The sequence below is a fragment of the Mus caroli genome, unplaced genomic scaffold (genome assembly GCF_978045245.1).
Source record: "Mus caroli unplaced genomic scaffold, Mus_caroli_1 scaffold_2, whole genome shotgun sequence".
Lineage (NCBI taxonomy): Eukaryota > Metazoa > Chordata > Mammalia > Rodentia > Muridae > Mus > Mus caroli.
The window spans coordinates 160,714,852-160,736,978 of record NW_028227257.1 but is presented as its reverse complement, the minus strand read 5'-3'; positions in this window follow the sequence as shown (position 1 = coordinate 160,736,978).

The following is a 22,127-nucleotide window of genomic DNA, read 5'->3' as shown; positions in this document are numbered from 1 at the left end:
CTTTTTAAGATCTTTCTCTACTTGAATCATCTGTCTTAGTGTCTAGCACCTGCTTTCTGTGGTCATGTGTAGTTATCCACCTCCCACCTCCACCTCCTGCACAGTCAAAGTATGAAATAGGATCAAGTTAGAGGCTGACATCAAGTTGACTCATGGATGGATATATGACAAATTACAGAGATGGATAATAGGACAAATGCATGTGGATGCAATTTCACACAATATACTTCACATCAAGATTAAAAGCATCTTCAATGTCCATAGGACATTGTAGCATGGAATGTAGTGTGAAGTTCATGGAGAGGAAAAGGTCAGGGTATAGACAGGTTAAGAGCCTGTAGAGCTTTGATATAAGATGACCTATTTGTAGAACTTGTCATCTTTACTGATTCTTAGATGATTTGTAGCTTCCCCCAAATAGTAAAAATGAAACCTCTGTCTCCAAATATGAACATCAGCTTAAAGTAGATTTAACCAAACCAAGAACTACAAAGTTGAAACTGTAAAACTATTAGAGGAAAATATGGGAAAAACCCTATGAAATTGATCTGGATAAGAATTTATTCTCCCATAAGCCATGATACTCATGGTATCTTCCTTGAGTGTTTTTGTAATTTGCAGGATAATACACAGATTTATGGGGAACACGTTGCTCAGCTTTGTAGGTTTATTTAAAGACATTGGAAATTATCTATGAACAATCAGATTAAGAGGTAAGGGGATCAGTATACTGGGTCCCTCAGACACCAGTCTGCACAGGAAAGTGCTCGGGCTGCAGAAGCAACAGAGCTTCTGGGACAAGGTCCCTTTCAGGCCTTCATCTTCAGCCAGGAGGCAGAGCTGAGACCCAGACCTCTGTGCACCTTCCCTGCAAGAGGAGAGCTTGCCTGCAGAGAGTGCTCTGACCACGGAGACTCAGAAAGAGTTGGACTCCCAAGAGGGCTGACAGGGGCTAACAGAATTACAGGAAGAACAAGCTCCAGCCAGAGATAGCTATAACAACCAATGCCAGAGAATGCCAGAAGGCAAAAGGCAAACATAAGAATCTTACTAACAGAAACCAAGACCACTCAGCATCATCAGAACACAGCACTCCCACCACAGTGAGTCCTGGATAACCCAAAACACCTGAAAAGCAAGACTCAGATTTACAATCATATCTCATGATGCTGGTAGAGAATTTTAAGAAGGACATTAATAACTCACTTAAAGAAATACAGGAGAACACGGCAAAACAGGTAAAAGCCCTTAAAGAGGAAGCACAAAAATCCCTTAAAGAATTACAGAAAAACACAACCAAACACATGATGGAATTGAACAAAACCATCCGAAATCTGAAAATGGAAGTAGAAACAATAAAGAAAACCCAAAGGGAGATAACTCTAGAAATAGTAACCCTAGGAAAGAAATCGGGAGCCATAGATGTGAGCATCAGCAACAGAATAAAAGAGATGGAAGAGAGAATCTAAGGTGCAGAAGATTCCATAGAAAACATGGACACAACAATCAAAGAAAATGCAAAAGGCAAAAAGATCCTAACTCAAAACATCCAGGAAATCCAGGAAACAGTGAGAAGAACAAACCTACGGATAATAGGAGTAGGTGAGAATGAAGATATTCAAGCTAAAAGGCCAGTAAATATCTTCAATAAAATTATAGAAGAAACCTAACCTAAAGAAAGAGATGCCCATGAGCATACAAGAAGCCTACAGAACTCCAAAAGAAAAGAAATTCCTCCAGACACATAATAATCAGAACAAAAAATGCACTAAATAAAGAAAGAATATTAAAAGCAGTAAGGAAATAGGTCAAGTAACAAATAAAGGCGGGCCTATTAGAATTATTCCAGACTTCTCACCAGAGACTATGAAAGCCAGAAGATCCTGGACAGATGTTACACAGACCCTAAGAGAACACAAATGCCAGCACAGGCTACTATACCCAGCAAAACTCTCAATTACCATAGATGGAGAAACCAAAGTATTCCATGACAAAACCAAATTCACACAATATCTTTCCACGAATCCAGCCCTTCAGAGCATAATAAAGGAAAAACTCCAACACAAGGACAGAAATTATGCCCCAGAAAAAGCAAGAAAGCAATCCTGCAACAAACCTAAAAGAAGACAGCCACAAGCCGGGCGGTGGCACACACCTTTGATCCCAGCACTTGGAAGGCAGAGGCAGGTGGATTTCTGAGTTTGAGGCCAGCCTGGTCTACAGAGTGAGTAGTACCAGGACAGCCAGGACCACACAGAGAAACCCTGTCTCGAAAAACAACAACAACAACAACAACAACAACAAAGAAGACAGCCGCAAGAACAGAAACCAACTCTAACAACAAAAATAACAGGAAGCAACAATTACTTTTCCTTAATATCTCTTAATATCAATGGACTCAATTCCTCAATAAAAAGACAGACACTAACAGACTGGCTACACAAACAGGATCCAACATTTTGCAGCTTATAAGAAACCCACATCAGGGAAAAAGACAGACACTACCTCAGAGTGAAAGGCTGGAAAACAATTTTCCAAGCAAATGTTCCTAAGAAACTAGCTGGAGTAGCCATTCTAATATCGAATAAAATCGACTTCCAACACAAAGTTAACAAAAAAAGACAATGAATGTGCACTTCATACTCATCAAAGATAAAATTTTCAAGAAGCATTCTCGATTCTGAATATCTATCCTCTAAATGCAAGGGCAGCCACATTCATTAAAGAAATTTTAGTAAAGCTCAAAGCATACATTGCACCTCACACAATAATAGTGGGAGACTTCAACACCCCACTCTTATCAGTGGACAGGTCCTGGAAACAGAAATTAAACAAAGACACTAGGAAACTAACAGAAGTTATGAAACAAATGGATTTAACAGATGTCTATAGAACATTTCATCCTAAAACAAAAGGATATACCTTCTTCTCAGCACCTCATGATACCTTCTCCAAAATCGACCATATAATTGGTCACAAAACAGGCCTCAACAGATACAAAAATATTGAAATTGTTCCATGCATCCTATCAGATTACCATGGACTAAGGCTGATCTTCAATAACAACATAAAGCCAACATTCACCTGGAAGCTGAACAACACTCTCTTCAATGATAATTTGGTCAAGGAAGAAATAAAGAAAGAAATTAATGAGTTTTTAGAGTTTAATAAAAATGAAGCCACAACATATCCAAACTTATGGGACACAATGAAAGCAGTCCTAAGAGGTAAACTCATAGCTCTGAGTGCCTCGTAAAAGAAACTAGAGAGAGCATACACTAGCAGCTTGACAGCACACGTAAAAGCTCTGGAACAACAGAAAGCAAATTCACCCATGAGGCTATCAATGGGAGGAGAGTCCCTTGGTCTTGGGAAGATCATAGGCATGCAAGGGAATGCCAGAGCCAGGAGGAAGGAGTGGATGGGTTGGGGAGCAGGGCAGGAGGAGAGTATAGGGGACTCTAGGAATAGCATTTAAATGTAAATTAAGAAAATATCTAATAAAAAAAGAGGTAAACAGACCAAGGTATGGAGGAGGGATGCCTGCAAGCACCATTGGCAGTTCACCAATCCAGGTGATCTCTAAACCCTGTTCTGGGGGTGTGTGGAGAAGGTATGCTTCATATCATAGACATGATGACTACATTTCTGGTCATTGACTTCATTGTCCATGTATTTCACATCAAGACTAGAAGCATCTTCAATGTCCAGAGGACATTGTAACATGGAATGTAGTGTGGAGTTCATGAACAGAAAAAGGGCAGGGTAAGGGCAGGTCAAGAGCCTATATAGCTCTTAACCTTCCTGGAGGTTGGAGAGAATGACAGACATCGGTCAGCTCTGCTCCTTGCCTGGGTCTTTCTTTTAAAAGAACAACCTCTCTGAAGATATCCAGACACCCACAGCTAATATACCTCTTAAAGAGACTCATTCACCCAGACGTTGCAGGAGTTTTCAGAGCTGTGTGGAGAAAACCAGGGGCAGAAACCAAAAACAACATATACACAAACACATATTCTCACACACATTCTCTCTCTCCCTCCCCTCCCCCTCCCCCTCCTCCTCCCCCTCCCCCTCTGTCTCCATCTCTCTCTCTTGCTTCATCAATTGCTTGCTTACACACACATACCACTGACACATATTTTGCTTTACTAATATACTCTAATATGTTTATCTTATTAACCTTAGGCATTATAGTTATGTTCTTCGGTACTCTGTAAAATATATGGAATTTTCCTGCCTGTTTTTACAAGACTCCCATGAGGATTAAATAAGACCATTTAAAGGGTTTAACCCTGCCTCAGGATGTGCATTCCATTGATTTTTAGCTATTGTTCTACATGCCCAACTTCCCCTGTGAGAACACAACAGGTAGGTGGGTGTCTTTTCTGGATTTTTTAATTTTTTTTGCAGGAGCCTCTAGTTGAAACAAGACCTGAATCCCTACAGGACTGTCACCCCAACCACCTCCCTTGTCCAGCATAATTATCTGCTTGCCAGAACTGGAGAGCTCATTTCTAAGTGAATTTTTAAAAAAAATCCCTGGAACTAAATTTGTTCTAGAATATTTTATTGCACAGCAAAGTATAAGTAACAGTTTGTCAATAATCAAAGTGCAAAAAAAAAAAAAAAATCCTGTGAAAGGTACTTTAAGTAGAGAGTTTTCTGTGGTGAGCTGTTTCTCTTCGTAGGTGTCTCAGCTTAACCAACAATAAATGTTCTGTTAAGATCTTCCTTTCTGTGTAGAATGAGAATTAGGGAGACGTTCCTGGCCACCTTCTGTACTGATTTAGTCACACATAGTTTAGATGATAGAGCATATTATTGCATTAATTTCATTGCTCTGAATTCAGCATACACACTGCTCTCTTTGCATTGTCATTAAAAACAACATAAACAAATGCTTCAATGCAGCTAGCAGCCTTAGAAACATTACACCAAAGATGAAAAATAATTTACAGCCACAAATTTAAAAACAAAAAACAATCATTCTGAAAAACATTTCTTGGAGTATAAAGGTTTAATCCTTAAAATAATATTTTAAGGACTCAAACAATTATAAGCTTACATTTGCACCTTGCAAATTCTGAATGTTATGGTCTTTGTGTCTGTGTCTCGTCATGACTGTGCTAAAATCCTAACCTTCAAATGTTAGAATCAGAAGATGGGGCCTTAGGGGATGAGGTCATGAGAATGGACTGCTCATGAATGAAATTGCTGACTCTAGAAAATCTGAGGGGCTTGGGATGCAGAGCAATGGCAGAAGGCTTGCCTAAATTGAGCAAAGGCTTGGATCTGCCAAAAATAAAGGTGAGGGCACTGAAGAAGCACATTATCCCATTCACTATGACAGGGCAGAGCAACAAGGTACTGTCCATGCAACAAGAATATCTGCTGACCAACTGAATCTTAGACATCCCCACCACCCAGAGCTATAAGAATTAGTTTCTGTTTTGTTTTAAAGATGTATTTATTTTAATTTTATATACATGAGTGTTTATCTGACTGTGTATGTGTACCACATTTGTGCCTGGTGCCCACAGAGGTCAGAAGAAGGTGATGGATTCCTTAGAACTAGAGTTACCCATGATTACTCACTGTCGTGTGAGTGAGGGAACTGAAGCTGGCTCCTTCAGAAAAGCAGCCATTGCTCCTAAATGCTGAGCCAACTCTCTAGCTGCCAAGTTTCTGTTATGTATAAGCTCTGCATTCCATTGTATTTTTGTAATAGCACTACAAACATACTCTGGGGCTAGAAAAACTAGTGAGGCTTTATTAGGTAGACATAATGTTGTCCCAAATTGAAGTGTATTCCTAATTACTATTAGTAGTCATGATAAAAAGTGAGTATGGGTTTCCAAAAGAACTGCCAGGGATAGAGAGAAATGGGGAGTGGGTTTGGACAATTGCTCTGAAACCAGGCTGCAGGGAACATTTAAGTACCTTGCCTGTGGGTATATATAAAAGAGCTTTTGGGCACTTACAGGAATTCAATGTAGGTAAACTATTAAAATTTGTTTTTAAAATTCTTGTAGCAGAAATGGTATTTCTAGCAACAGAAAGTGGTGTTATTAAAAAGTGTCAGTAGACATTGCTGCTGTAAATAAAAGTATACTGTTACCAGGATAAAGGGAGAATTAAAATAATTTTGGCCCCAACCACTAGAATTTTAAAAGCAGGGTATTATAGTGCACACCGGTGATCTCACCCCAGCAACTGAGAGGCTGGGGAGGAGTATTATGAGTTCAGAGACAGCTTGATCTATACAAAGAGACTGTGGCTCAAAGATAGACAGACAGACAAGTAGGCAGGCAGGCCAGCATGCAAGCATCCAAGAAGAAGAGAGGAAGGGAAGAAGGGAAGAAGGGAAGAAGGGAAGAAGGGAAGAAGGGAAGAAGGGAGGAAGGGAGGAAGGGAGGGACAAAGGTGGCCATATTCTTAGGTAGCAAATCTATACCTTCTGAAAAGCAGTGATTTTTTTCATATGGCGTATGCCAGCAGAATCTTATTTGTTTTTTGTTTTGTTTTTTGTTTGTTTGTTTGTTTTAAATATTTTTATTAGGTATTTTCCTCATTTACATTTCCAATGCTATCCCAAAAGTCCCCCATACCCTCCCCCCCGACTCCCCTACCCACCCACTCCCACTTTTTGGCCCTGGTGTTCCCCTGTACTGGGGCATATAAAGTTTGCAAGTCCAATGGGCCTCTCTTCCCAGTGATGGCCGACTAGGCCATCTTTTGATACATATGCAGCTAGAGTCAAGAGCTCCCGGGTACTCGTTAGTTCATAATGTTGTTTCACCTATAGGGTTGCAGATCCCTTTAGCTCCTTGGGTACTTTCTCTAGCTCCTCCATTGGGGGCCCTGTGATCCATCCAATAGCTGACTGTGAGCATCCACTTCTGTGTTTGCTAGACCCCGGCATAGTCTCACAAGAGACAACTATATCTGGGTCCTTTCAGCAAAACCTTGCTAGTGTATGCAATGGTGTCAGCTTTTGGAAGCTGATTATGGGATGGATCCCCGGATATGGCACTCTCTAGATGGCCCATCCTTTCGTCACAGCTCCAAACTTTGTCTCTGTAACCCCTTCCATGGTGTTTCATTCCCAATTCTAAGAAGGGGCCAAGTGTCCACACTTTGGTCTTTGTTCTTCTTGAGTTTCATGCGTTTAGCAAATTGTATCTTATATCTTGGGTATCCTAAGTTTCTGGGCTAATATCCACTTATCAGTGAGTACATATTGTGTGAGTTCCTTTGTGATTGGGTTACCTCACTCAAGATGATGCCCTCCAGGTCCATCCATTTGCCTAGGAATTTCATAAATTCATTCTTTTTGATAGCTGGGTAGTACTCCATTGTGTAAATGTACCACATTTTTTTATCCATTTCTCTGTTGAGGAGCATCTGGGTTCTTTCCAGCTTCTGGCTATTATAAATAAGGCTGCTATGAACATAGTGGAGCATGTGTCCTTCTTACCGATTGGGACATCTTCTGGGTATATGCCCAGGAGAGGTATTGTGGGATCCTCCGGCAGTACTATGTCCAATTTTCTGAGGAACCACTAGACTGATTTCCAGAGTGGTTGTACAAGCTTGCAATCGCACCAACATTGGAGGGGTGTTCCTCTTTCTCCACATCCTCGCCAGCATGTCAGCAGAATCTTATAATACCTTGTATATTAAAAGCTTTTTTTTAAGCATAGTTTGAACTTTGGAATTCAAGATGGGATGAATGGAAAATGAGTCTCTTTGAAAGCGTGGTGAATCTTTCTCAAGTGACTGAAGTATTTCAAAAGTCTACCCCATGCCTGAATTTTATCACAGTAAAATTTTCCAGTTCATCTACAGAACCTCAGCAGATAGTTGAAGCACAAGGGCTGTATTTCAGAACCCAGAATGACTCATTAATCATTAGGAAAAATAATATAATTTTAGACAGACGGCTTATGAATTGAATCATATCACAGAAAGTTATGTCAGAGCATGCAACTACACTTAATACCAGGATCGCAATGCCTGGACAATACCAGACCTCAAACATACCTGTAATACTACTTGACTGGGCATTGCTTGCCTTTCCTTATTATGTATTTTGACTTCTGTCTTTAATAATTTAAGTGGAGGGTGTGGGGAGCTATAAGTCATTTTTTTAAATCACAGTATGGTTGTCTGAATAGGAATGGCACCCATATAGTTATGTGTTTGAATGCTTAGCCCATAGAAATTGGAATTATTAGGACATGTGGCCTTGTTAGAATAGGTGTAGCATTGTTGCAGAAAGTGTGTCATTGTGGGGGCAGGCTTTGACATCTCCTATGCACAAGCTACACAAGTGTGGCACACAGCTCCTTCTCCAGCATCATGTCTGCCTGTATGACACCATGCTTCCAGACTGAACCTCCAAACCTGTAAACCTGTCCCAATTAATGTTTTATAATAGTTGCTGAGTTCATGGTGTCTCTTCACAGCAATAGAACACTAAGATACCTGGTGTCCTGGCTACTTTATGTCTCCTTGATACAATCTAGAGTTATTTTTGAGAAGAGGGAACAGCAGTTGAGAAAATTCCCCCACTGCATTGGTTTGTGAGCAACCCTGTGGGGGCATTTTCTTGTTTAACGACTGATGTAGGTGAACCCAAGTTACTGTGGGAAGCGCCACTCTTGGGTTGGTGGTCATAAGAAAGTGGACTAAGCAAACAATGCGAACAAGCCAGGAAGCAGCACCCCTCCATGGCGTCTGCAGTAGCTCCTGCCTCCATGTTTCTGTCCTGTTAGAGCTCTTGCTCTGACTTCTCTCAGTGAGAAGAAATATGAAAAAGAATTAGCAAATGTGGAGCAGAGGTAAGTGAAGAACAAGAACTGGGAAGGGATGGCATTCAGGAAGACACACAAAGAAAGCATTTCAAGAGGGGAGAATGATAAACCAGAGTCAATATTGACACAGGGAAGAAAACTATGAAAATAGGAGAGTATAGGTCCTTGGTCACCATTATGAAAATGGAGTGATTTTTCATAAGCATCTTTGTGAATGAGGAACATCTCCCATCATTTAGAGTGTACTTGCTCTCAGCAGATGGCCACTCACCACCTATCAGCAGCTGCATTAACACCTGGCTGAGCTGTTTGTCTTAGGCATTGATGTTTCTTCCCTTTTACTGACCCAAAGTGATATTTATTTCTTTAAAAGTCTAGGTAGGCTTTTCCCTATTTCTGCTTGATTTCCTTGATGTTAAAAGTAGAAAGTTATGAATGTGCTGTGTCTTTTTGACTGAAATTTTCTTCTTCTACAACTTTAATTTCTTCAATAAATGTTTCCTTTATCCTCTGGCCTTCCTTGGTTCACGGTGATGAACAGTCAGTGCTGTGGCTTTTTGTGGTGACATTCTCAGATTGGGATTTCTCTCTTGCTCAACTCCACATGCTGCTGAACTGAAGGTGGTACAGTTCTCCCTTGTTCTATCATGCTGTCACAGAAAGCATCTCTCCTTCACTCTAAGTGTCTTCCTTAGCACCCATACCACACTGCTCGTCTTTTTTGTCACAGATCACACAGTTAGTCATGGTCCTAGTTTGTTTTGCTTCTGTGATAAACACAATCACCAAAAGGCAATTTGGAAAGGAAGTGGTTTATATCATCTTACTAAAAGTCCATCATTGATGGAAGCCAAGGTAGGAACAGATACCATATATTGAAACAGATACCATGGAGGAATGCTGCTAACTGGCTTGCTCCACATGGCTTGATCAATCTGCTTTTTAAATATAGCCTACCAGGATGATCAGCACAGGAATGGTATCATGCACAATAGGCTGGACCCTTCTACACCAATCATTAAACAAGAAAGTGCCCCACAGACAAGCCTACAGGCCAACATGATGGAAGCAATTCCTGAGTTGAGGTTCCTGCCAGCTTGTGTCTAATTGGCAAAACTTAACCAACAGTCACCCTCTGTTAGGGTTTGGAACATGTCTTCCCAAAAGTCACATTCTGAATTCTTTAGGTATCTGACCCTGGGACTCAGTGTGTGGAGATAGGATTTTCTTAAAGAGGTAATAAACTTAAATGAGGGCATTAGGGTACATCTTGTCCTATCTAGTAGTGTCCTTAGAAAAGGAGGAAGTTAGAACATGGACAGGGAGTGAGAAAGCCATGTGACAACACAGTAAGATGACAATTTGGAAGCTGAGACTGATGTTAGAAGAACAGAACTCTAATGATGCTTTGACCTTTCATCATCCCAAACAGTGAGAAAGTAAGTCTCTGTTCCCTGAGCTATTCAGTTTGTAGCATCTTGTTATGGCAGATCTGAGAAATAAATCTCCAAACCCACCCTCACAGAGGATTGTGAAAACCTCCCAGGTGTTCTTTCTTCCAGTGTTCTGTCTTCATCAGAATGGCTCCCATGCTTGTGGAAAGGGTTCATGCCGTACCACAATAATATGCAATCACTCCACGGTCTTCCATTCTACCCAAGCTATGCACTCCAAAAGCTACACCCTGATTAACACCCATAACTGTTTCATCATGAAATGAGACCTGCACTTTTCCAGAAGTATAGCTCCATTGTCTGTAATGTCCTGGCTCCTTGTGGTGGTTTGAATAGCTTTGGCCCCCATAGATTTATGTGTTTGAATGCTTGGCCATAAAGAGTGCCACTATTAGGAGGTGTGGCCTTCTTGGAGGAAGTGCATCGCTATGTAGCTGGGCTTAGAGGTCTCCAATGCCCAAGCTCCACCCAGTGTGGAAACATTCAGTCTTCTGGCTGCCTTTGGATTGAGATGTAGAACTCTTGGCTCCTCCAATACCATATCTGCCTGCATGATGCCATACATGATGCCACCATGATAATAATGAACTGAACCTCTGAAACTGTAAGCCAGTCCCAATTAAATGTTTGTTTTTATAAAAGTTACCTTGGTCATGGTGTTTCTTCAAACAAACAAACAAACAAACAAACAAACAAACAAAAACCAAGCTAAAACACTACTAGACTCTGCTCTCTTCCATAGATTCTGCCTGAAGAGGAGGAAAAAGAAACATTGGTGGAAACTTTCTCCTTCTCTTATCCTACATCTTCAATCAGACTCTACCAGCAGCCCAATTCTATTGCTTATTGTATTCTTCTTGTATCTATTTTGCAAACCCCAGTTCTGAGTGGAACCAAATACCTATCTTTTCAACTGTGCAGCTGGGACACATTGAAAGTGCTCAATGACTTTTGGTCAAGTAGTAATTGCTTCCCCCTTCACTGTTAAATGGCACCAATGCCGTGAATGGCATGTTATTTATCTCAGTGTTTCTCTGGTTATGTAAAATAAACTCCTTTAGTTTAGTTCATTTCCAAAAGCCTTTTAGACAAGTGTTTCTCAACCTTCCTAATACTGTGACCTTTAACACAGTCCTTAGGTTGTTGTGACCCTGACCATAAAATTATTTCCATTGTTATTGTTTGAGTTGTAATGCAAATATCTGTGTTTCCTGATGGCCTTAGTTGACCCTTGTAAAAGGGTTGTTTGATCTCCAGGTTGAGAACTTCTGCTTTAGATTTTAGAAATGCAACAGCAAATTTCCTTTCTTTGGGTTCCTAATGATCATCCTTTCCTCCTGTGCCATGATACACATCTCAATTCAATGTTTCTAAGATTGTGAAAAATTAAGTTAAGATTTTAAAATTAAACTAACAAATAAAAAAGAACACCTTTAAGATATGAATCTGTTTCGCTGTAGAGTAGAGAGATAAGGCATATTTGTGTTCATTTACAGCTGGGTGTTAGGTTTCGTTGATTGCTTTTTTCATCAAGAGATTGCTCGTTACACTGTTGACTGAGTACCTTCTCAACCTCATGAACATTCTGAGTTTGAGTATTGTGTCCATTATCTATTACTGGCTGTTAATCATATGTACTAGATATTCACACAGTTCCTGTTGACTCTACTTCTTAACAATGTGGGGTTTTTTTTTTCTGTTTTCTAAAGGGTCATCCCATTTTTTTTCACATTATGTTGGCTTTTTTGTGTTTTCAATTTTAAAAAATAATTCATTACAGATGTTTAATTTTGCTAATAAGTGTACAGTGTTCTTATGATATCTCCTTATTTTAGTTGGTTCTCTTTTTGTCTCATATGTCACACTGTGTCTTAATTTCTGCCTGTTCTGTTCTCTCCCTCAGTCTGTTTGGATGTGAGAACATCCTTCTATGTATCTTGTAATAGACCATGTGGATACAGTACTTCCTCTCCATCTGAGTGTTTTAGATCTGTAGAACTTTTCTTGTTAGATTTATTTGGTCCTCTTTGCTCATCTTAGGTCATTCATCGGGCCTGCTTCTGCACATAGCTAGAGTGAGGGTGTCTTTGAAGTCTCTCAATATCCTCTTTACTATAGTCATAATCTCTCTCTTTTGTGAAAGAGACCCTTCTCTTTTCCTGAGGCTGGTATTTACATAGAGGAAGGACCTCAAGCTCTACCATCATCTATATATAAAGAAGAATTTATTCTTAGATTATCTGAACTTCTTAGGGTTTTATTGCTGTGAAGAGATACCATGTTCAAGACAGCTCTTACAAAGGGTGAATTTAATTGTGGCTGGTTTAGAGTTTCAGAGGTTCAGTCCATCATGATCATGACAAGAAGAATGGCGGATATGGTGCTGGATAAGGATCTGAGAGTTCTATTTCTTGAACCATAGACAGCAAGAAAGAGACTGTGTTCCATAAGGGAGAAATTTGAGCATAGGAGACTTCAAAGTCTGACCCATAATGACCCACTTCCTCCAACAAGGCCACACCGACTCTAACAAGCCTACACCTCCTTAATGTCACTCCCCATGGGCCAACCATTTGAACACATGAGTCTATGAGGGCAGTAACTATGCAAACCACCATACTGATGCATCCCATAGATGGCCCCTTTCTAGAAATAGTGGGAGCAAAGTTATCACCTCCCCAGTGTAGATGACCCACATGACTCTTTCTTTTTCTTCTTCTTCACACTTCACAACTGAGTTTATAGCCTAAGATTGATTCCATACTACAAATCTACCCTCTTCTATCCCAGTGAGTTTTGTTGAAATCATACATGTCCAAATGGGGATTTAAAAAAAAAAACATAATTTCCATTGGTACAAATGAGGTAAAAGAGACTCCAGCTGCTGCAAATATAAGTCTCCCATTAATTGATGCCTCTTCCCATTTTGACCAAAGAAAATCCCCAGGCCCGAGTTGACTAAACCTGAGGTGGCTAAACCCAAGGTTGCTCTGCCCTTTGGACAGTAAGAGAAATTGGCTAATGTCCTGGTAATACCTATTTAGTACATCTGGTATGTTCATTTCCTGTGATCCTGTAATTGGGCACCCTTTTGAACTTTGTGGTAACTATTTCAATAGTATGGTAGCAAGGGTCTCTAGATGACACCACTGACTTCTCTGTTTCAATAGTTTCTTGCTGTTATTAAAAATTATCAAAGAAATCCACTTAAGGGAAGAAGGGATTATGTTGGGTGGTGGATTCAGAGGTTTTAATCATGGTCTCTTGGCTACATTGATTCTGTGTAGACAACATGGCAGAGTATGGCATGGCTTACCCATGGTGGACCAGAAAGAAAGAGATAGAGAGAAGGAGAAAGGGAAAGAGCAGGACAGGGATATGATATCCCTTCAAAGCATAACTCTCGTGGCATAATTCCTCAAACAGGTGCCAGCTTCTGGGAGACCATTTGATGGTAGGAATTCATCAGTGCGTTAGTCCACCTACGAGGTTCTTACCTCAGGGATCCACCATGGGTGACTATCATGGCTTCAGTCCATAAGTTTAGGGGAACATTTTATTCCAAACCACAATGTCAATAGTTTTCCATGTCCTGGAATATAGTTTTAAAAGTGCTATGGTTGGTCAAGTGAAAAAACTATGTAATGAAGAATTAGTGGTTTTTTCCATATAAAAGACAGGACTATTGAATTTTTAATGAACATTTCCAGCTACTTAATACATTGTACCTCATGATTTATTTGGTAAGAGTTACATGCTTCCTAAAGTCTGATGGAGACCACCTTTGGTCTTTAAAGAAATTCATGAAAACAAACATCAATCATCATTAAGAGACTATAAAATATGGGATTTCTGAGCTAGAGAACGTTTTCAGAACTGACAGCATGATTCTTTCTGTCACCCAGCTGGAGATATTTTTCTTGTCACTCAGCATTTTTGCCATATTCCATTTGAATAGGCAGGCTTCTGTTTTAGTTATCACTGCATAGGTGTGATAGAGTGCCTGATAAAGCCACTAAGAGAGGGGCCACTTATGCTGTTTTGTGCCTTGCAGGAGTTATGAACTTTCGTAATGCTGTGACCCTTTAATAAATTTCCTTGTGTGGTGGTGACCCCCAATCATAAAACTATTTTTGTTGCTACTTTATAATTATAATTTTGCTACTGTTATGAACAATAATGTAAATTTCTGATATGCAGAATATTTGTCAGGACCCACAGGTTGAGAACCTTGGTTTAGAGGATTTTAGTCCATTGTGATCAAATGAGCAGTTTGGATTGTGTCCACTGGAGCTTCGGTCAGCAACTTGTTATTCTCATGGAAGCTCATGGAGAACAGAGCAGTTGATCCACAGTTAGATATAAGCTTTGGAGGGTCTCTTCCAGTGGTGTACGTTTGCCAGCTAAGCTTCACTTCCTGAAGGTTCCATTGCCTTCAAATTCATGCCATAAACTAGGGCTTGCCATTCAAAACATGAGCTTTTGGAGAGCCTATCTTTTAGATTCAAACCATAACACTGTAGAATAATGTCCATGGACATATGCTCTGGAGTCGGAGCATCTGAATTCAGACTTCAGGTCCAGTAGTTAACTATCTGTAAATCTGTACCGTTTCACTCACCTCTCTGCATATACACTTCCTCATAAAAACAGTAGCTTCTATTTATTACATACCAGTCTGTATTATGATTAATTGCAAGAATCAATTAAGCACCTTGAATTGATTAAAACTTAATTTTCAAATATTATGTTTTTAAAAACTTGAGTGTCTCATGGAAGACAAGGATTTGATTCTAGATAAATCCATGGTTTAGAAATCCTGCTTCTTTTTCTCTGTATAACTGCTTTACGTCCTCTGACTACAGACCAGATTTTCCCTCCATTCTACTTGGCAGGAGTAATGACATTTGCTAATAGTTCTCAAGGTCACATCTGACCTACAGGCCACCCAGACTGTTCTGCAGATTCACAGCTTCAGTCCTAACTGGCTGGGCTTCACTTAAGTGCTCACCTTGGGCCAGTCTCATTAGTTCAAGAAAAAGGGTGGTGGTCGGTTGAACACATGTGGAGCCCATAGGAGGACATCACACATCCTGCATTGTCACTCTCCTACTCCTTCTCTCCAGACAGGGTTTCTCACTGTACCTGGAACTAGGCTGCTATCCAACAAGCCCCATTGCTCCTCCTATCTCTATTCCCACAGCTTGGAATCACAGCCACCCATGGGATCATTCCCAGCTTTTTATGTAGGCTTTGGGGAATCAACTCAGGTATGCAAGTTTGTAAAGCAAGCATTCTCAGTGTCTGAACCATATTCCCCATCTCAGTTTGCTGTCTTTAAATACAGGGCTATTGCTTTCCTTCAATATACTCAAGACACAGCTTCAGTTCCTCCTTAAACTCATATGTAGATAGCATACATTCTGGCTTCAGTCCCCACACACCCTCTCTTCCCCCATCACTTTCACAAGCACCTGTCTACTCCTCCAGAAATCCTCTTCCAACTATCATGCCTTTTGCTTTATTTCATGGACCATGGAGTTTAGCCTGGGACACCCACGTGGCCATGGAAGTGCATCATGGACTCACCAATCTTAGCTGAACCTAAAAATGTCAAAATGTCAATGTTTCTAAAACCAATCTAGATTCTTCTGTAACACACTTAACATCTCATCTACCCTAAATAATAAGCTTCATATTTTAGTGAATGGACCGTCTTTCATGCATGTTGGTAAGTCAGTTACTCCTTCACCCCACATAGCCAAACACTTTCATGTTGTTGTTGTTGTTATTTTTACCTTATAATATGTATATGTTGAGTTACTGTTAGGAAATCAACATATGTCCTCCCTGGAGAGTCACATAATTCTACCTTGTATACTATACCTCTATTACAAAACAATGAGATACTGAGATTATAGCCACAGTATAATTTAGCTCATCCTGATAAATCTGTCATAATATGAAGTTATAAATATATCATATATTAACTTAATGTCCTCACCTATCACTAAATTATCTACTAATACAGGAATTGTTTTCATTTTCTGAATCCTTAGAATCCAATAGTATTGTGGAGAGTATGAAAAACACTTTTTAAAATATGTTGAATGGGGTCATTGAGTTGTCTTGGTGGAAAAGGCACCTGCTACTAAACCTGATAAACTGAGTTCAATAGCCAAGACCCACATGCTAGAAGGAGAGAACCAATTTCTACATATACATCATGGTGAGCAAGTGTCTTAACCTCACACACAATAAATAAAAAGTAGTAAAAATAAGGTGTGTGGCTGGAAAGATAGCTCAGTGATTCAGAGGGCTTATTGCTCTTGTAACAGACCTAAGCTAGGTTCCCAGAGCCTAGGGGGAGGGAACTCACAACCACGTGTCCTCCAGCTCCAAGGGATCTGATGCCCAATTCCGAGATTCACAGCCACCCCTGCTTATGCATACACAAACACATACACACTCTCTCACAAACACATACACCCACGCATGCACACACGCAAATATGCACACAATTAAAAATAAAATCTTAAAAAATAAAATTTGATAATAAATGGAAAAGATAATGTAAACTGATTATTATTGATTAGAGTTCTTCATAGCTTAAACGATGGTAGAAAAGCTGAGCAAATGACACTTTTTAGTATATAGTTGATAAGATTTTTATCAATGGGACACATACACACACCGTTGTGTTGGCTAGATTTATGTCACAGTTTAACACATTACCTTCATATTGGAAGAGGGAGCCTCAGTTGAGAAAATAACTTCACTAGACTAGCCTGTAGGCAAACCAGTGGTGCATTTTCTTGGTTGGTCATTGAAATAAGAAGGCCCAGTTTAATGTGGGTTGGTTCCAGCCCTGGGCTGGTGGTCTTGGGTGATAGAAGAAAGCAGGCTGAGCAAGACATGAGGACCAAGCTGGTAAGCAGTGTTCCTCCATGACCTCTGTACCAATTTCTGACTCCAGCTGGTGGGCTCCAGCTTTGAGTTTCTGACCAAATGTCCCTGGATGTTGGACCACTAACTATAAAATAAAATAAGCCCTTTCCTCCTCAAGTTACTTTTAGCTATGCTGTTTTATCACAGCAATGGAAACCTAAATATGACCACCTTTCATGTCATAATAGTGACTGAAGTTAGAAATGACATGGATGGTTTATTTTCTGAGCCAATCCTTACCTTCATTTCTACATATTACCACGTTATATTCTGAATCAGAAATGATGCTGCTGGCTCATGCTTTTGAGGCAGGACATAGCTAGAGGAAGTATATCACTAGGGGCTGGACTTCAAATGTCCTGTTGTGTCTACATCTGAGTCTACACCATATGAGCATCTATTACTACACACTCCCTGTTAGAAGCCCCGACTGTGTCATCCCACAACCTTAACTGACTGAAACTTCTGGAACCATGAGCCAATATAAACCTTCCCTCTCTTAAGCTGTTTCTTCAACAGGGACGCAGAAGCAAATGCTTGTGTAGAGGAAGCTTCAGTGGATAGCAGCTATTGATCATTTGACCAGTCAAATGATCTCTGGTCACTAGCACCTTGGGGCAAGGACCCTGTATGTGTTTGAGGGTCAAGTGAGGCACACGCTCTTAATTCTTCTCTCATAGCCCTTGTTAAGCCCTTGGAAGTGTTATCAGGCTATCTGACCCCCACTCCCACCTCCAAAAAAAACCCATAGCTGCACTTCACACCTCACTAACTGCTTAACAGTTGCTTTTATTGCATTATCTTGTCCTTTCAGCACTATGACTGCTTCCTTTCCCATCCCTAGACAGCTGAGTCTTCCCCTCCTAGCTGGCTCTCAGCTCTGAGGACCAAAGGTCTTCTGGTACAACAGTCCTTATTTGACCTTCCTCTGCCTTCCCAGAATTACTCTCTCTACTCCAGCTGCTTACAGACATCACCTGCAGGGCAAATAAATTGCAATCTTGCTTCCTCTCGAATCTGAACAACATATAAATCCATCCTTCACAGATTGCTGTAAATGTTTTATTGTGTTCTCAAACCAGGAGGCTATTTTTAAGCATAATTTTCAAATTGGACTTTGGAAAATGAGGTGGACCGAATTCTAGAATTTCCAACAAATAAGTCCCTGAAAGTTCATCCCATTAAGGAGTTTTTAATTAAAAAGAACGACCCACAGGTGCCTCATTGTTCAAGCATGCTGGATCATTCTGCAGTCTTTGGAGGAAACAGAATAGCTCACTCCATGCTTAACATCCTCTAGACAAAATTAACCCTAGCACAAGAGTGGGCTGGCCATTAGAGGCTCAGGTAATTTTGTTTGAAATGCTAGGAGTTCCTCGCTCCCATTTCTCTGAGGCTCCCAGAATACTGTTGGTAAGAGTAATCATGGCTGCAATTCTTTTATTTATTCCTAATGCAGTCGTTTTAATATGAATTTCAAAAACTGACAGCCAACAAAGCCACTATGGGAGAAAGCTAGAAGCAGAAATATAAATAAAGGGAGGGTAATTTTCCTTCCCACTCCTTAAGTACAATCTTCCTGAAGGAAGAGACACTTTCCACACCCTCCATGGACACAATCCCACTCAGACCACATGGTCATCTTCTCAGAGATTGAACAGTATTTTCAATTAATAAATTATGAGCTCAGATACCCTGCTTATCTTAGAATGGGTTTCAGAGATCGGTTACTTTTTTTTCTCAAGATAGTAAAATCGCCTTTGTCTCCTTTCCTGATCACAGAGTCTAATAGAGTGCATCGGGTCACTTTGTTTATTAGTGGAAGAAGATGAGACAGAGGAGGGAGCCAGCGATAGACAGGCGCGGGAATCAAATGGTCAATTAACAGCGTGTTTGCTACAAGCAGAGTTCTATCATTAATAATGATGATGTTTAGCTGTAATTAAAAGGGCTTATGGATTTGTTCCGGCCTGTGTGCCTCAGAGTAGACGTCTCTCTGCCTGTGTTAGCACCAGCATTCCCTGGAAAATGTTAAGTCTACATTAAATATACTAAAATCAAGTTGCCGATTAGTAGGAGAGCCCTTACCTAGCATGTACAATGTTGTGAGTTCAATCCCCAGCACCATTTAAATATAATGCATAACAAGAAATTCAGGGCCAACCCCAGGAATCTGTAGCTTATGTTTCTGATGCATAGGTGATTGTAAGCTATGCTATTGCTAATAACATTTAGTGGGACTGCGCTCTCTCTCCCTTGAGGAAGAAGTATGGCTTTTTCACCTGTATCCTCACAAATAATCGGTTATAACTATCACAGAGAGAAAACAACTTATTGCATGTATTTATGAAGAAAGCTCAGATATGATTGGAACTCCCCCTCCCCCTCAAAGGGAAAGCTACCTTAACTGTTTCTATCTTGTTAAGTGAAGTAAGGGGAGCTCAAGTGGGAGATGGCACATGTAGGCAGGACAATAGGATCGGATACAGAAGTATATGGAACAGGAGTCTGCTACTGCAGGTGTCTTTCCAAGGCCATTCCCTTTCCTTTGCTTGTCCTTTGGCTTCTGTCTCAGTTGTGACCTAACAATGGCACCTAAATGTATCCTAAACAATGAGACAGAAAGTGAAGAGATTTAAGCAGTGAGACTTGCTGCAATCCCAGCTTCTCAGTCCCTTTCTGACATGGTGGTGTGGTAATATGGGATTTTTTTTTCCACATATGAATAATTGTTCAAGTTTAGATCTGAACTTCATTACAATTTGTAACCCATCATGTTGTGATGTCTTTACCTGAGAGAATATGTTGATGTCTACACAAAAAAAGGTTGACTGCTTTCTGCTGGGTTTCTGTACATGCAAAATTATGACCCTTAAAGAGAAGAGTTGATTTGGCTTGTGAAAGTATCATTGTGTTTAGGCTGAAGTGTCTAATTATTTTTTTAACCTTAGCAGTTGATTAAAAAAAACACCTACAGAGGGTCAAACTTGGGAAACCTTCCCTTGTGTGTTGAGGATCACATAGACCTCAAAAGATATTTAGACATGTAGCACAAAGTCTCTTGGGCTCATTGAGGGAGTAGAGTCTGCAGCCACAATGCACACTGGTGCCTCTGTGTGATGGGATGAACAATATAGATGCTGTGTGACAGGGTGAACAGTATAGATGCTGTGTGACAGGGTGAACAGGATAGATGCTGTGTGACAGGGTGAACAGTATAGATGCTGTGTGACTGGGTGAACAGGATAGATGCTGTGTGACAGGGTGAACAGTATAGATGCTGTGTGACAGGGTGAACAGTATAGATTGGCCCAGCTGCTTCTTCCATGAGCTCACTTCTCCCTCGGCCTCCTCTGCACTGTGGGAACCAAGCCAGGCCTGCCTTGTCTGCTGCTTTATTCGCTCTCTTCTCTGTGACTTTCTTCTTTGATGCCTCTGAAATAAAGACATTGTTTTTAATCTTAATACTAAGCTCTAACTGCCCTTAATGATAGAAATCTTAAAAAAAAAATACCTCTGGTTTCCTAGGTGATAATTCAAAATCATTACTCCTTGCTTACTTAGAAGCTGCTCCACCTCCCTCTGGTCCCATCCTCAACACCCTTTATCGTGATTTTGAGGCTTTCAGCACCCCTTAATGCCCTTGATACTGGCCTCTACATCAACTCCTTTAATCTGTTTACATCCTTGTTGTAATGTCAGTAGTTGCCTTGACTCATGACTATTCTTCAGTTTCCTTGTGATATAGGTAAAGTGGTCCTAGCAACTTCCTTAGAACCTAAACCCTATAGATTGTGATGTCCTCTAAGAGACTCATATTTCACTTCTCCATCAACAATGATCACCCTGTGCTTTGGCTGAATGTGTCCTCATCAGAACTCTGTAGTGACAGGGTGACAGTAGTAAGAGGTGGAGTCCTGCTCCCTACTTCACAGGAGCAACACCCCTTCAGAGAGGTCTCTCTCAGTCTTCAATAGTTCTCTGCTGTAGGATATCACAGCCTTCATTCTCTTATTCTTCATACCTTCAGCCATGTGGGAATTAGCAAGAAGGCTCTCATGGGTACCAGGAGCCATGGAACACATCGTTGACATCAAAGTTTCAGACTATAAGAGATAAAATTTTAGTCTCTGTACATTTTCCCCAGCTATAGATTCTGCTATTGTGTCACAAAGGAACTAAGACACTGTAGCTTACAATTGCAGAGTCATCCCTGGTGAAAATCTTCAAGGCATTTCCTTCTGAGCCTCTTCCCCATTCATCCCTCCTTTCCCTTAAGCATGACCTAGCAGCTCACATGGGATTGTTTTTCACTCACACTCTTGGTGCTAAATTCCTCAAGAAGCCATTTTGTGCCTTTTTGCACATTTTGCTTTGAGTCCCTTAATGGTCCTTTGGGAATCTCTCTTGCTTCTGGTCTCTATAGCTCCGAAAACACTAGTGATAAATGCAGCCATTTGTTCTACACCAGCATAGAGGAAGCATGAGAGCTTCCCACATGCTCTTAAAGGACCTGAAGTAGGTATTACAGTCATTCAACTTTATAAATAAGGCAGTTGAAACTCAAAGGATTTTTTTTAAAAGCTGGCCATGATGGCAGAAGCCTATAATCCCAGCACTCTGCATAATGAGTCAGTAAGACCCTGAGTTAGGCTATATAGGAAGATCTTATGTTGAGGTGAAAAAAATAAAAACAATGAAAGTTATTATTGGTGTTTATACTTATTAAAAACAACAAGTACTACTGGGATTAAAGGTGTACAACCATTCCATTTGGCTAATACCACTCATTCTTATTAAAAGGTGTCTAATGTTTCCATTTTTATGTAACACTGCATCCTGTAACTTCATCAGTTAACCATGATTATTCAGATACTAAACTAGGGTCTTGCTGTGAGGATCAGAA